General features: G+C 46.5%; 24 non-coding genes across 24 annotated transcripts; all 24 read right to left on the bottom strand.

Moving 5' to 3' along the window:
• Positions 1-31: 31 nt before the first annotated feature.
• LOC133853371 (5S ribosomal RNA) lies at positions 32-150 on the bottom strand. The gene has a single exon (XR_009896474.1). It is a non-coding gene; the product is annotated as a 5S ribosomal RNA (ribosomal RNA).
• Positions 151-509: 359 nt separating this feature from the next.
• Positions 510-628, bottom strand: LOC133853359 (5S ribosomal RNA). Its single transcript, XR_009896463.1, has one exon. It is a non-coding gene; the product is annotated as a 5S ribosomal RNA (ribosomal RNA).
• Positions 629-988: 360 nt separating this feature from the next.
• LOC133853348 (5S ribosomal RNA) lies at positions 989-1,107 on the bottom strand. The gene has a single exon (XR_009896452.1). It is a non-coding gene; the product is annotated as a 5S ribosomal RNA (ribosomal RNA).
• Positions 1,108-1,466: 359 nt separating this feature from the next.
• On the bottom strand, positions 1,467-1,585 carry LOC133853337 (5S ribosomal RNA). Its single transcript, XR_009896441.1, has one exon. It is a non-coding gene; the product is annotated as a 5S ribosomal RNA (ribosomal RNA).
• Positions 1,586-1,945: 360 nt separating this feature from the next.
• LOC133852960 (5S ribosomal RNA) lies at positions 1,946-2,067 on the bottom strand. Its single transcript, XR_009896139.1, has one exon. It is a non-coding gene; the product is annotated as a 5S ribosomal RNA (ribosomal RNA).
• Positions 2,068-2,428: 361 nt separating this feature from the next.
• LOC133853325 (5S ribosomal RNA) lies at positions 2,429-2,547 on the bottom strand. The gene has a single exon (XR_009896430.1). It is a non-coding gene; the product is annotated as a 5S ribosomal RNA (ribosomal RNA).
• A 364-nt stretch (positions 2,548-2,911) lies between these two features.
• On the bottom strand, positions 2,912-3,030 carry LOC133853313 (5S ribosomal RNA). Its single transcript, XR_009896419.1, has one exon. It is a non-coding gene; the product is annotated as a 5S ribosomal RNA (ribosomal RNA).
• Positions 3,031-3,389: 359 nt separating this feature from the next.
• On the bottom strand, positions 3,390-3,508 carry LOC133853301 (5S ribosomal RNA). The gene has a single exon (XR_009896407.1). It is a non-coding gene; the product is annotated as a 5S ribosomal RNA (ribosomal RNA).
• Positions 3,509-3,867: 359 nt separating this feature from the next.
• On the bottom strand, positions 3,868-3,986 carry LOC133853290 (5S ribosomal RNA). The gene has a single exon (XR_009896396.1). It is a non-coding gene; the product is annotated as a 5S ribosomal RNA (ribosomal RNA).
• A 359-nt stretch (positions 3,987-4,345) lies between these two features.
• LOC133853279 (5S ribosomal RNA) lies at positions 4,346-4,464 on the bottom strand. Its single transcript, XR_009896385.1, has one exon. It is a non-coding gene; the product is annotated as a 5S ribosomal RNA (ribosomal RNA).
• Positions 4,465-4,823: 359 nt separating this feature from the next.
• On the bottom strand, positions 4,824-4,942 carry LOC133853268 (5S ribosomal RNA). Its single transcript, XR_009896374.1, has one exon. It is a non-coding gene; the product is annotated as a 5S ribosomal RNA (ribosomal RNA).
• Positions 4,943-5,301: 359 nt separating this feature from the next.
• On the bottom strand, positions 5,302-5,420 carry LOC133853257 (5S ribosomal RNA). The gene has a single exon (XR_009896363.1). It is a non-coding gene; the product is annotated as a 5S ribosomal RNA (ribosomal RNA).
• Positions 5,421-5,779: 359 nt separating this feature from the next.
• LOC133853245 (5S ribosomal RNA) lies at positions 5,780-5,898 on the bottom strand. Its single transcript, XR_009896352.1, has one exon. It is a non-coding gene; the product is annotated as a 5S ribosomal RNA (ribosomal RNA).
• Positions 5,899-6,257: 359 nt separating this feature from the next.
• Positions 6,258-6,376, bottom strand: LOC133853233 (5S ribosomal RNA). The gene has a single exon (XR_009896341.1). It is a non-coding gene; the product is annotated as a 5S ribosomal RNA (ribosomal RNA).
• A 359-nt stretch (positions 6,377-6,735) lies between these two features.
• Positions 6,736-6,854, bottom strand: LOC133853221 (5S ribosomal RNA). The gene has a single exon (XR_009896330.1). It is a non-coding gene; the product is annotated as a 5S ribosomal RNA (ribosomal RNA).
• Positions 6,855-7,213: 359 nt separating this feature from the next.
• On the bottom strand, positions 7,214-7,332 carry LOC133853209 (5S ribosomal RNA). Its single transcript, XR_009896319.1, has one exon. It is a non-coding gene; the product is annotated as a 5S ribosomal RNA (ribosomal RNA).
• Positions 7,333-7,691: 359 nt separating this feature from the next.
• On the bottom strand, positions 7,692-7,810 carry LOC133853197 (5S ribosomal RNA). The gene has a single exon (XR_009896308.1). It is a non-coding gene; the product is annotated as a 5S ribosomal RNA (ribosomal RNA).
• Positions 7,811-8,169: 359 nt separating this feature from the next.
• LOC133853185 (5S ribosomal RNA) lies at positions 8,170-8,288 on the bottom strand. The gene has a single exon (XR_009896296.1). It is a non-coding gene; the product is annotated as a 5S ribosomal RNA (ribosomal RNA).
• A 359-nt stretch (positions 8,289-8,647) lies between these two features.
• Positions 8,648-8,766, bottom strand: LOC133853173 (5S ribosomal RNA). Its single transcript, XR_009896285.1, has one exon. It is a non-coding gene; the product is annotated as a 5S ribosomal RNA (ribosomal RNA).
• Positions 8,767-9,125: 359 nt separating this feature from the next.
• Positions 9,126-9,244, bottom strand: LOC133853161 (5S ribosomal RNA). The gene has a single exon (XR_009896274.1). It is a non-coding gene; the product is annotated as a 5S ribosomal RNA (ribosomal RNA).
• Positions 9,245-9,603: 359 nt separating this feature from the next.
• On the bottom strand, positions 9,604-9,722 carry LOC133853150 (5S ribosomal RNA). Its single transcript, XR_009896263.1, has one exon. It is a non-coding gene; the product is annotated as a 5S ribosomal RNA (ribosomal RNA).
• Positions 9,723-10,081: 359 nt separating this feature from the next.
• Positions 10,082-10,200, bottom strand: LOC133853138 (5S ribosomal RNA). Its single transcript, XR_009896252.1, has one exon. It is a non-coding gene; the product is annotated as a 5S ribosomal RNA (ribosomal RNA).
• Positions 10,201-10,559: 359 nt separating this feature from the next.
• LOC133853126 (5S ribosomal RNA) lies at positions 10,560-10,678 on the bottom strand. Its single transcript, XR_009896241.1, has one exon. It is a non-coding gene; the product is annotated as a 5S ribosomal RNA (ribosomal RNA).
• Positions 10,679-11,037: 359 nt separating this feature from the next.
• LOC133853115 (5S ribosomal RNA) lies at positions 11,038-11,156 on the bottom strand. Its single transcript, XR_009896230.1, has one exon. It is a non-coding gene; the product is annotated as a 5S ribosomal RNA (ribosomal RNA).
• Between the last annotated feature and the right edge of the window lie 1,736 nt (positions 11,157-12,892).

Raw genomic sequence — 12,892 nt, 5'->3', positions numbered from 1 at the left:
GGCAAAAAAATAATTGAAAAAAGTAAAACGAGGGGTGCAACACGAGGACTTCCCAGGAGGTCACCCATCCTAGTACTACTCTCGCCCAAGCACGCTTAACTGCGGAGTTCTGATGGGATCCGGTGCATTAGTGCTGGTATGATCGCACCCGTTAGTAGAGTCACGCAAAAAACTTATAACCCTCACTCGTCTAACTGAACTGGCCCGCACAGTGATGGGATCCGGTGCTCAGACGTGTCCACGTGCCACCCAATAAATAAAACACACAATACAACGATTAAATGCAATAGAATGAGCCGAAAACTCCTTAAAAACGCTTTCAGTGTAGAGTACGCATGGAAACGGCGTGCCTGGAGGTCAAAACGATGGATTTTGAGCCCGAAAATGTGCTCACCCAGCTCCGCTAGGTGGCCATCGCGTGCGCGCCGGAAAGAGCCTTCCCCTCACCGGCGCAAAAAATAAAATAATAATAAATAACGGCAAAAAAATAATTGAAAAAAGTAAAACGAGGGGTGCAACACGAGGACTTCCCAGGAGGTCACCCATCCTAGTACTACTCTCGCCCAAGCACGCTTAACTGCGGAGTTCTGATGGGATCCGGTGCATTAGTGCTGGTATGATCGCACCCGTTAGTAGAGTCACGCAAAAAACTTATAACCCTCACTCGTCTAACTGAACTGGCCCGCACAGTGATGGGATCCGGTGCTCAGACGTGTCCACGTGCCACCCAATAAATAAAACACACAATACAACGATTAAATGCAATAGAATGAGCCGAAAACTCCTTAAAAACGCTTTCAGTGTAGAGTACGCATGGAAACGGCGTGCCTGGAGGTCAAAACGATGGATTTTGAGCCCGAAAATGTGCTCACCCAGCTCCGCTAGGTGGCCATCGCGTGCGCGCCGGAAAGAGCCTTCCCCTCACCGGCGCAAAAAATAAAATAATAATAAATAACGGCAAAAAAAATAATTGAAAAAAGTAAAACGAGGGGTGCAACACGAGGACTTCCCAGGAGGTCACCCATCCTAGTACTACTCTCGCCCAAGCACGCTTAACTGCGGAGTTCTGATGGGATCCGGTGCATTAGTGCTGGTATGATCGCACCCGTTAGTAGAGTCACGCAAAAAACTTATAACCCTCACTCGTCTAACTGAACTGGCCCGCACAGTGATGGGATCCGGTGCTCAGACGTGTCCACGTGCCACCCAATAAATAAAACACACAATACAACGATTAAATGCAATAGAATGAGCCGAAAACTCCTTAAAAACGCTTTCAGTGTAGAGTACGCATGAAACGGCGTGCCTGGAGGTCAAAACGATGGATTTTGAGCCCGAAAATGTGCTCACCCAGCTCCGCTAGGTGGCCATCGCGTGCGCGCCGGAAAGAGCCTTCCCCTCACCGGCGCAAAAAAATAAAATAATAATAAATAACGGCAAAAAAATAATTGAAAAAAGTAAAACGAGGGGTGCAACACGAGGACTTCCCAGGAGGTCACCCATCCTAGTACTACTCTCGCCCAAGCACGCTTAACTGCGGAGTTCTGATGGGATCCGGTGCATTAGTGCTGGTATGATCGCACCCGTTAGTAGAGTCACGCAAAAAACTTATAACCCTCACTCGTCTAACTGAACTGGCCCGCACAGTGATGGGATCCGGTGCTCAGACGTGTCCACGTGCCACCCAATAAATAAAACACACAATACAACGATTAAATGCAATAGAATGAGCCGAAAACTCCTTAAAAACGCTTTCAGTGTAGAGTACGCATGGAAACGGCGTGCCTGGGAGGTCAAAACGATGGATTTTGAGCCCGAAAATGTGCTCACCCAGCTCCGCTAGGTGGCCATCGCGTGCGCGCCGGAAAGAGCCTTCCCCTCACCGGCGCAAAAAATAAAATAATAATAAATAACGGCAAAAAAATAATTGAAAAAAGTAAAACGAGGGGTGCAAACACGAGGACTTCCCAGGAGGTCACCCATCCTAGTACTACTCTCCGCCCAAGCACGCTTAACTGCGGAGTTTCTGATGGGATCCGGTGCATTAGTGCTGGTAAGATCGCACCCGTTAGTAGAGTCACGCGAAAAACTTATAACCCTCACTCGTCTAACTGAACTGGCCCGCACAGTGATGGGATCCGGTGCTCAGACGTGTCCACGTGCCACCCAATAAATAAAACACACAATACAACGATTAAATGCAATAGAATGAGCCGAAAACTCCTTAAAAACGCTTTCAGTGTAGAGTACGCATGGAAACGGCGTGCCTGGAGGTCAAAACGATGGATTTTGAGCCCGAAAATGTGCTCACCCAGCTCCGCTAGGTGGCCATCGCGGTGCGCGCCGGAAAGAGCCTTCCCCCTCACCGGCGCAAAAAATAAAATAATAATAAATAACGGCAAAAAAATAATTGAAAAAAGTAAAACGAGGGGTGCAACACGAGGACTTCCCAGGAGGTCACCCATCCTAGTACTACTCTCGCCCAAGCACGCTTAACTGCGGAGTTCTGATGGGATCCGGTGCATTAGTGCTGGTATGATCGCACCCGTTAGTAGAGTCACGCAAAAAACTTATAACCCTCACTCGTCTAACTGAACTGGCCCGCACAGTGATGGGATCCGGTGCTCAGACGTGTCCACGTGCCACCCAATAAATAAAATAAAACACACAATACAACGATTAAATGCAATAGAATGAGCCGAAAACTCCTTAAAAACGCTTTCAGTGTAGAGTACGCATGGAAACGGCGTGCCTGGAGGTCAAAACGATGGATTTTGAGCCCGAAAATGTGCTCACCCAGCTCCGCTAGGTGGCCATCGCGTGCGCGCCGGAAAGAGCCTTCCCCTCACCGGCGCAAAAAATAAAATAATAATAAATAACGGCAAAAAAATAATTGAAAAAAGTAAAACGAGGGGTGCAACACGAGGACTTCCCAGGAGGTCACCCATCCTAGTACTACTCTCGCCCAAGCACGCTTAACTGCGGAGTTCTGATGGGATCCGGTGCATTAGTGCTGGTATGATCGCACCCGTTAGTAGAGTCACGCAAAAAACTTATAACCCTCACTCGTCTAACTGAACTGGCCCGCACAGTGATGGGATCCGGTGCTCAGACGTGTCCACGTGCCACCCAATAAATAAAACACACAATACAACGATTAAATGCAATAGAATGAGCCGAAAACTCCTTAAAAACGCTTTCAGTGTAGAGTACGCATGGAAACGGCGTGCCTGGAGGTCAAAACGATGGATTTTGAGCCCGAAAATGTGCTCACCCAGCTCCGCTAGGTGGCCATCGCGTGCGCGCCGGAAAGAGCCTTCCCCTCACCGGCGCAAAAAATAAAATAATAATAAATAACGGCAAAAAAATAATTGAAAAAAGTAAAACGAGGGGTGCAACACGAGGACTTCCCAGGAGGTCACCCATCCTAGTACTACTCTCGCCCAAGCACGCTTAACTGCGGAGTTCTGATGGGATCCGGTGCATTAGTGCTGGTATGATCGCACCCGTTAGTAGAGTCACGCAAAAAACTTATAACCCTCACTCGTCTAACTGAACTGGCCCGCACAGTGATGGGATCCGGTGCTCAGACGTGTCCACGTGCCACCCAATAAATAAAACACACAATACAACGATTAAATGCAATAGAATGAGCCGAAAACTCCTTAAAAACGCTTTCAGTGTAGAGTACGCATGGAAACGGCGTGCCTGGAGGTCAAAACGATGGATTTTGAGCCCGAAAATGTGCTCACCCAGCTCCGCTAGGTGGCCATCGCGTGCGCGCCGGAATGAGCCTTCCCCTCACCGGCGCAAAAAATAAAATAATAATAAATAACGGCAAAAAAATAATTGAAAAAAGTAAAACGAGGGGTGCAACACGAGGACTTCCCAGGAGGTCACCCATCCTAGTACTACTCTCGCCCAAGCACGCTTAACTGCGGAGTTCTGATGGGATCCGGTGCATTAGTGCTGGTATGATCGCACCCGTTAGTAGAGTCACGCAAAAAACTTATAACCCTCACTCGTCTAACTGAACTGGCCCGCACAGTGATGGGATCCGGTGCTCAGACGTGTCCACGTGCCACCCAATAAATAAAACACACAATACAACGATTAAATGCAATAGAATGAGCCGAAAACTCCTTAAAAACGCTTTCAGTGTAGAGTACGCATGGAAACGGCGTGCCTGGAGGTCAAAACGATGGATTTTGAGCCCGAAAATGTGCTCACCCAGCTCCGCTAGGTGGCCATCGCGTGCGCGCCGGAAAGAGCCTTCCCCTCACCGGCGCAAAAAATAAAATAATAATAAATAACGGCAAAAAAATAATTGAAAAAAGTAAAACGAGGGGTGCAACACGAGGACTTCCCAGGAGGTCACCCATCCTAGTACTACTCTCGCCCAAGCACGCTTAACTGCGGAGTTCTGATGGGATCCGGTGCATTAGTGCTGGTATGATCGCACCCGTTAGTAGAGTCACGCAAAAAACTTATAACCCTCACTCGTCTAACTGAACTGGCCCGCACAGTGATGGGATCCGGTGCTCAGACGTGTCCACGTGCCACCCAATAAATAAAACACACAATACAACGATTAAATGCAATAGAATGAGCCGAAAACTCCTTAAAAACGCTTTCAGTGTAGAGTACGCATGGAAACGGCGTGCCTGGAGGTCAAAACGATGGATTTTGAGCCCGAAAATGTGCTCACCCAGCTCCGCTAGGTGGCCATCGCGTGCGCGCCGGAAAGAGCCTTCCCCTCACCGGCGCAAAAAATAAAATAATAATAAATAACGGCAAAAAAATAATTGAAAAAAGTAAAACGAGGGGTGCAACACGAGGACTTCCCAGGAGGTCACCCATCCTAGTACTACTCTCGCCCAAGCACGCTTAACTGCGGAGTTCTGATGGGATCCGGTGCATTAGTGCTGGTATGATCGCACCCGTTAGTAGAGTCACGCAAAAAACTTATAACCCTCACTCGTCTAACTGAACTGGCCCGCACAGTGATGGGATCCGGTGCTCAGACGTGTCCACGTGCCACCCAATAAATAAAACACACAATACAACGATTAAATGCAATAGAATGAGCCGAAAACTCCTTAAAAACGCTTTCAGTGTAGAGTACGCATGGAAACGGCGTGCCTGGAGGTCAAAACGATGGATTTTGAGCCCGAAAATGTGCTCACCCAGCTCCGCTAGGTGGCCATCGCGTGCGCGCCGGAAAGAGCCTTCCCCTCACCGGCGCAAAAAATAAAATAATAATAAATAACGGCAAAAAAATAATTGAAAAAAGTAAAACGAGGGGTGCAACACGAGGACTTCCCAGGAGGTCACCCATCCTAGTACTACTCTCGCCCAAGCACGCTTAACTGCGGAGTTCTGATGGGATCCGGTGCATTAGTGCTGGTATGATCGCACCCGTTAGTAGAGTCACGCAAAAAACTTATAACCCTCACTCGTCTAACTGAACTGGCCCGCACAGTGATGGGATCCGGTGCTCAGACGTGTCCACGTGCCACCCAATAAATAAAACACACAATACAACGATTAAATGCAATAGAATGAGCCGAAAACTCCTTAAAAACGCTTTCAGTGTAGAGTACGCATGGAAACGGCGTGCCTGGAGGTCAAAACGATGGATTTTGAGCCCGAAAATGTGCTCACCCAGCTCCGCTAGGTGGCCATCGCGTGCGCGCCGGAAAGAGCCTTCCCCTCACCGGCGCAAAAAATAAAATAATAATAAATAACGGCAAAAAAATAATTGAAAAAAGTAAAACGAGGGGTGCAACACGAGGACTTCCCAGGAGGTCACCCATCCTAGTACTACTCTCGCCCAAGCACGCTTAACTGCGGAGTTCTGATGGGATCCGGTGCATTAGTGCTGGTATGATCGCACCCGTTAGTAGAGTCACGCAAAAAACTTATAACCCTCACTCGTCTAACTGAACTGGCCCGCACAGTGATGGGATCCGGTGCTCAGACGTGTCCACGTGCCACCCAATAAATAAAACACACAATACAACGATTAAATGCAATAGAATGAGCCGAAAACTCCTTAAAAACGCTTTCAGTGTAGAGTACGCATGGAAACGGCGTGCCTGGAGGTCAAAACGATGGATTTTGAGCCCGAAAATGTGCTCACCCAGCTCCGCTAGGTGGCCATCGCGTGCGCGCCGGAATGAGCCTTCCCCTCACCGGCGCAAAAAATAAAATAATAATAAATAACGGCAAAAAAATAATTGAAAAAAGTAAAACGAGGGGTGCAACACGAGGACTTCCCAGGAGGTCACCCATCCTAGTACTACTCTCGCCCAAGCACGCTTAACTGCGGAGTTCTGATGGGATCCGGTGCATTAGTGCTGGTATGATCGCACCCGTTAGTAGAGTCACGCAAAAAACTTATAACCCTCACTCGTCTAACTGAACTGGCCCGCACAGTGATGGGATCCGGTGCTCAGACGTGTCCACGTGCCACCCAATAAATAAAACACACAATACAACGATTAAATGCAATAGAATGAGCCGAAAACTCCTTAAAAACGCTTTCAGTGTAGAGTACGCATGGAAACGGCGTGCCTGGAGGTCAAAACGATGGATTTTGAGCCCGAAAATGTGCTCACCCAGCTCCGCTAGGTGGCCATCGCGTGCGCGCCGGAAAGAGCCTTCCCCTCACCGGCGCAAAAAATAAAATAATAATAAATAACGGCAAAAAAATAATTGAAAAAAGTAAAACGAGGGGTGCAACACGAGGACTTCCCAGGAGGTCACCCATCCTAGTACTACTCTCGCCCAAGCACGCTTAACTGCGGAGTTCTGATGGGATCCGGTGCATTAGTGCTGGTATGATCGCACCCGTTAGTAGAGTCACGCAAAAAACTTATAACCCTCACTCGTCTAACTGAACTGGCCCGCACAGTGATGGGATCCGGTGCTCAGACGTGTCCACGTGCCACCCAATAAATAAAACACACAATACAACGATTAAATGCAATAGAATGAGCCGAAAACTCCTTAAAAACGCTTTCAGTGTAGAGTACGCATGGAAACGGCGTGCCTGGAGGTCAAAACGATGGATTTTGAGCCCGAAAATGTGCTCACCCAGCTCCGCTAGGTGGCCATCGCGTGCGCGCCGGAAAGAGCCTTCCCCTCACCGGCGCAAAAAATAAAATAATAATAAATAACGGCAAAAAAATAATTGAAAAAAGTAAAACGAGGGGTGCAACACGAGGACTTCCCAGGAGGTCACCCATCCTAGTACTACTCTCGCCCAAGCACGCTTAACTGCGGAGTTCTGATGGGATCCGGTGCATTAGTGCTGGTATGATCGCACCCGTTAGTAGAGTCACGCAAAAAACTTATAACCCTCACTCGTCTAACTGAACTGGCCCGCACAGTGATGGGATCCGGTGCTCAGACGTGTCCACGTGCCACCCAATAAATAAAACACACAATACAACGATTAAATGCAATAGAATGAGCCGAAAACTCCTTAAAAACGCTTTCAGTGTAGAGTACGCATGGAAACGGCGTGCCTGGAGGTCAAAACGATGGATTTTGAGCCCGAAAATGTGCTCACCCAGCTCCGCTAGGTGGCCATCGCGTGCGCGCCGGAAAGAGCCTTCCCCTCACCGGCGCAAAAAATAAAATAATAATAAATAACGGCAAAAAAATAATTGAAAAAAGTAAAACGAGGGGTGCAACACGAGGACTTCCCAGGAGGTCACCCATCCTAGTACTACTCTCGCCCAAGCACGCTTAACTGCGGAGTTCTGATGGGATCCGGTGCATTAGTGCTGGTATGATCGCACCCGTTAGTAGAGTCACGCAAAAAACTTATAACCCTCACTCGTCTAACTGAACTGGCCCGCACAGTGATGGGATCCGGTGCTCAGACGTGTCCACGTGCCACCCAATAAATAAAACACACAATACAACGATTAAATGCAATAGAATGAGCCGAAAACTCCTTAAAAACGCTTTCAGTGTAGAGTACGCATGGAAACGGCGTGCCTGGAGGTCAAAACGATGGATTTTGAGCCCGAAAATGTGCTCACCCAGCTCCGCTAGGTGGCCATCGCGTGCGCGCCGGAAAGAGCCTTCCCCTCACCGGCGCAAAAAATAAAATAATAATAAATAACGGCAAAAAAATAATTGAAAAAAGTAAAACGAGGGGTGCAACACGAGGACTTCCCAGGAGGTCACCCATCCTAGTACTACTCTCGCCCAAGCACGCTTAACTGCGGAGTTCTGATGGGATCCGGTGCATTAGTGCTGGTATGATCGCACCCGTTAGTAGAGTCACGCAAAAAACTTATAACCCTCACTCGTCTAACTGAACTGGCCCGCACAGTGATGGGATCCGGTGCTCAGACGTGTCCACGTGCCACCCAATAAATAAAACACACAATACAACGATTAAATGCAATAGAATGAGCCGAAAACTCCTTAAAAACGCTTTCAGTGTAGAGTACGCATGGAAACGGCGTGCCTGGAGGTCAAAACGATGGATTTTGAGCCCGAAAATGTGCTCACCCAGCTCCGCTAGGTGGCCATCGCGTGCGCGCCGGAAAGAGCCTTCCCCTCACCGGCGCAAAAAATAAAATAATAATAAATAACGGCAAAAAAATAATTGAAAAAAGTAAAACGAGGGGTGCAACACGAGGACTTCCCAGGAGGTCACCCATCCTAGTACTACTCTCGCCCAAGCACGCTTAACTGCGGAGTTCTGATGGGATCCGGTGCATTAGTGCTGGTATGATCGCACCCGTTAGTAGAGTCACGCAAAAAACTTATAACCCTCACTCGTCTAACTGAACTGGCCCGCACAGTGATGGGATCCGGTGCTCAGACGTGTCCACGTGCCACCCAATAAATAAAACACACAATACAACGATTAAATGCAATAGAATGAGCCGAAAACTCCTTAAAAACGCTTTCAGTGTAGAGTACGCATGGAAACGGCGTGCCTGGAGGTCAAAACGATGGATTTTGAGCCCGAAAATGTGCTCACCCAGCTCCGCTAGGTGGCCATCGCGTGCGCGCCGGAATGAGCCTTCCCCTCACCGGCGCAAAAAATAAAATAATAATAAATAACGGCAAAAAAATAATTGAAAAAAGTAAAACGAGGGGTGCAACACGAGGACTTCCCAGGAGGTCACCCATCCTAGTACTACTCTCGCCCAAGCACGCTTAACTGCGGAGTTCTGATGGGATCCGGTGCATTAGTGCTGGTATGATCGCACCCGTTAGTAGAGTCACGCAAAAAACTTATAACCCTCACTCGTCTAACTGAACTGGCCCGCACAGTGATGGGATCCGGTGCTCAGACGTGTCCACGTGCCACCCAATAAATAAAACACACAATACAACGATTAAATGCAATAGAATGAGCCGAAAACTCCTTAAAAACGCTTTCAGTGTAGAGTACGCATGGAAACGGCGTGCCTGGAGGTCAAAACGATGGATTTTGAGCCCGAAAATGTGCTCACCCAGCTCCGCTAGGTGGCCATCGCGTGCGCGCCGGAAAGAGCCTTCCCCTCACCGGCGCAAAAAATAAAATAATAATAAATAACGGCAAAAAAATAATTGAAAAAAGTAAAACGAGGGGTGCAACACGAGGACTTCCCAGGAGGTCACCCATCCTAGTACTACTCTCGCCCAAGCACGCTTAACTGCGGAGTTCTGATGGGATCCGGTGCATTAGTGCTGGTATGATCGCACCCGTTAGTAGAGTCACGCAAAAAACTTATAACCCTCACTCGTCTAACTGAACTGGCCCGCACAGTGATGGGATCCGGTGCTCAGACGTGTCCACGTGCCACCCAATAAATAAAACACACAATACAACGATTAAATGCAATAGAATGAGCCGAAAACTCCTTAAAAACGCTTTCAGTGTAGAGTACGCATGGAAACGGCGTGCCTGGAGGTCAAAACGATGGATTTTGAGCCCGAAAATGTGCTCACCCAGCTCCGCTAGGTGGCCATCGCGTGCGCGCCGGAAAGAGCCTTCCCCTCACCGGCGCAAAAAATAAAATAATAATAAATAACGGCAAAAAAATAATTGAAAAAAGTAAAACGAGGGGTGCAACACGAGGACTTCCCAGGAGGTCACCCATCCTAGTACTACTCTCGCCCAAGCACGCTTAACTGCGGAGTTCTGATGGGATCCGGTGCATTAGTGCTGGTATGATCGCACCCGTTAGTAGAGTCACGCAAAAAACTTATAACCCTCACTCGTCTAACTGAACTGGCCCGCACAGTGATGGGATCCGGTGCTCAGACGTGTCCACGTGCCACCCAATAAATAAAACACACAATACAACGATTAAATGCAATAGAATGAGCCGAAAACTCCTTAAAAACGCTTTCAGTGTAGAGTACGCATGGAAACGGCGTGCCTGGAGGTCAAAACGATGGATTTTGAGCCCGAAAATGTGCTCACCCAGCTCCGCTAGGTGGCCATCGCGTGCGCGCCGGAAAGAGCCTTCCCCTCACCGGCGCAAAAAATAAAATAATAATAAATAACGGCAAAAAAATAATTGAAAAAAGTAAAACGAGGGGTGCAACACGAGGACTTCCCAGGAGGTCACCCATCCTAGTACTACTCTCGCCCAAGCACGCTTAACTGCGGAGTTCTGATGGGATCCGGTGCATTAGTGCTGGTATGATCGCACCCGTTAGTAGAGTCACGCAAAAAACTTATAACCCTCACTCGTCTAACTGAACTGGCCCGCACAGTGATGGGATCCGGTGCTCAGACGTGTCCACGTGCCACCCAATAAATAAAACACACAATACAACGATTAAATGCAATAGAATGAGCCGAAAACTCCTTAAAAACGCTTTCAGTGTAGAGTACGCATGGAAACGGCGTGCCTGGAGGTCAAAACGATGGATTTTGAGCCCGAAAATGTGCTCACCCAGCTCCGCTAGGTGGCCATCGCGTGCGCGCCGGAAAGAGCCTTCCCCTCACCGGCGCAAAAAATAAAATAATAATAAATAACGGCAAAAAAATAATTGAAAAAAGTAAAACGAGGGGTGCAACACGAGGACTTCCCAGGAGGTCACCCATCCTAGTACTACTCTCGCCCAAGCACGCTTAACTGCGGAGTTCTGATGGGATCCGGTGCATTAGTGCTGGTATGATCGCACCCATTAGTAGAGTCACGCAAAAAACTTATAACCCTCACTCGTCTAACTGAACTGGCCCGCACAGTGATGGGATCCGGTGCTCAGACGTGTCCACGTGCCACCCAATAAATAAAACACACAATACAACGATTAAATGCAATAGAATGAGCCGAAAACTCCTTAAAAACGCTTTCAGTGTAGAGTACGCATGGAAACGGCGTGCCTGGAGGTCAAAACGATGGATTTTGAGCCCGAAAATGTGCTCACCCAGCTCCGCTAGGTGGCCATCGCGTGCGCGCCGGAAAGAGCTTTCCGAATTGGGGTTTTATGCGCGATTCTGTCGCTCGTAGCAAAAGTTATGGCTAATTTACTAGTTTATGTTGAGAATTGACCTTTCTGTTTGAGCATGGTTAATTGCTTTCGAATGGAATGCGTGTCCAAGCTATTTTTTGGTCCTTCGAGTTCAATAATTTGATGATGTGATTTTTTATAAAATTGCCTTCCTTGAGATATTTGATGCATACGTTGCCTTATTAAGCTCTATCCATGTTGGATAATATATTCTGCAATATCTGAAAGGTTCTTTTGAAATACGTTGTTCCTGTTTAAGCAGTGTCCTGATTTGGTTGTGTTTTTGTCTACCAGAATATAGCCAATAAAACTAATAGTTTGTTTATTTGCGTAATGAATTTATATATGAACATATAAACTTGAGATTTATTATTTAAGATTCAAGTTAGTTTCTTTAATTAACTCAAATTATAAAATTTTAACAATACTTAATTAATTAATTATATCCATAGGTACACGTTTCTCAATAATATAATAAATGCCTAAAAATCCATAAATACTTTTTTGGATCCATTCACGATTCGATGAAAGCATAAAAATATATTTGAACAAGATATGATACGTTTGTAACTTTTATACAACTCTTGTACAATTCAATAGGGTATTAAGGATGTCAGATGGATTTAATGGCTCTAGAGCATTAAATATTAATATATATGTTATATTCACTGCATTTCAACTAAACGAATATGTATTTCATGTTTTTTAAACAATATCTCCATATTGTTCTCAGCATTGCCTCTTTACATTTGTGCTTCATTTCTCTTTATTTAATTTTAACATTGCCCGCTACAATGCTAAACTTTCTGTAGGAGAAAATATTTTTTAGGAGAAGAAGTGGCTGACACCTTCAATGGTCTCATGAGCCCCTATCTAGTACCTACTATCCGAGAGGATGGATGACAGTGGTGAATATAATTTATGCACAAAGACTTGTGCCACTTCCTCCATCTCATGTCAGGATATGACTAACCACTTGTTTTATATTGGTTCTTGTTTTGGAAAACTAACTTATATTATGTCCCTTGTCCAATTCGCTTGTTTAGCACAACCAGCGGCTTGTACTCATCCCAAAGTTTCTAAACCAAATTTATTTATTTCATATTATTTGACTGACATGTATTGTGCTTATTTTCCTACCAAGGCTACAACATCAAAAATGCTAGAAGAAACTCTAAACAAGAGTCAGTGGCATCCGAACTCAACACTCTTCCTACTAAACTAGTCCTTTACGAGCTTATGAATATTTTATATTATTTCATTGATTTAATTACCCTTTAAAATTATTTTACTGTATCTTATTTTACTAATATGATGTACTAATAAGCACTAGAACCATACTCAAGTTGACCAAGCAGCCAATAACTGGGAACCGACTTCGGGTTTACACCCCTACCGGTCATGGATG

This window comes from Alnus glutinosa, chromosome 12 (genome assembly GCF_958979055.1).
Source record: "Alnus glutinosa chromosome 12, dhAlnGlut1.1, whole genome shotgun sequence".
Lineage (NCBI taxonomy): Eukaryota > Viridiplantae > Streptophyta > Magnoliopsida > Fagales > Betulaceae > Alnus > Alnus glutinosa.
The sequence above is the reverse complement of the archived record's forward strand: the minus strand, read 5'-3'. Positions and strand labels throughout refer to the sequence as shown.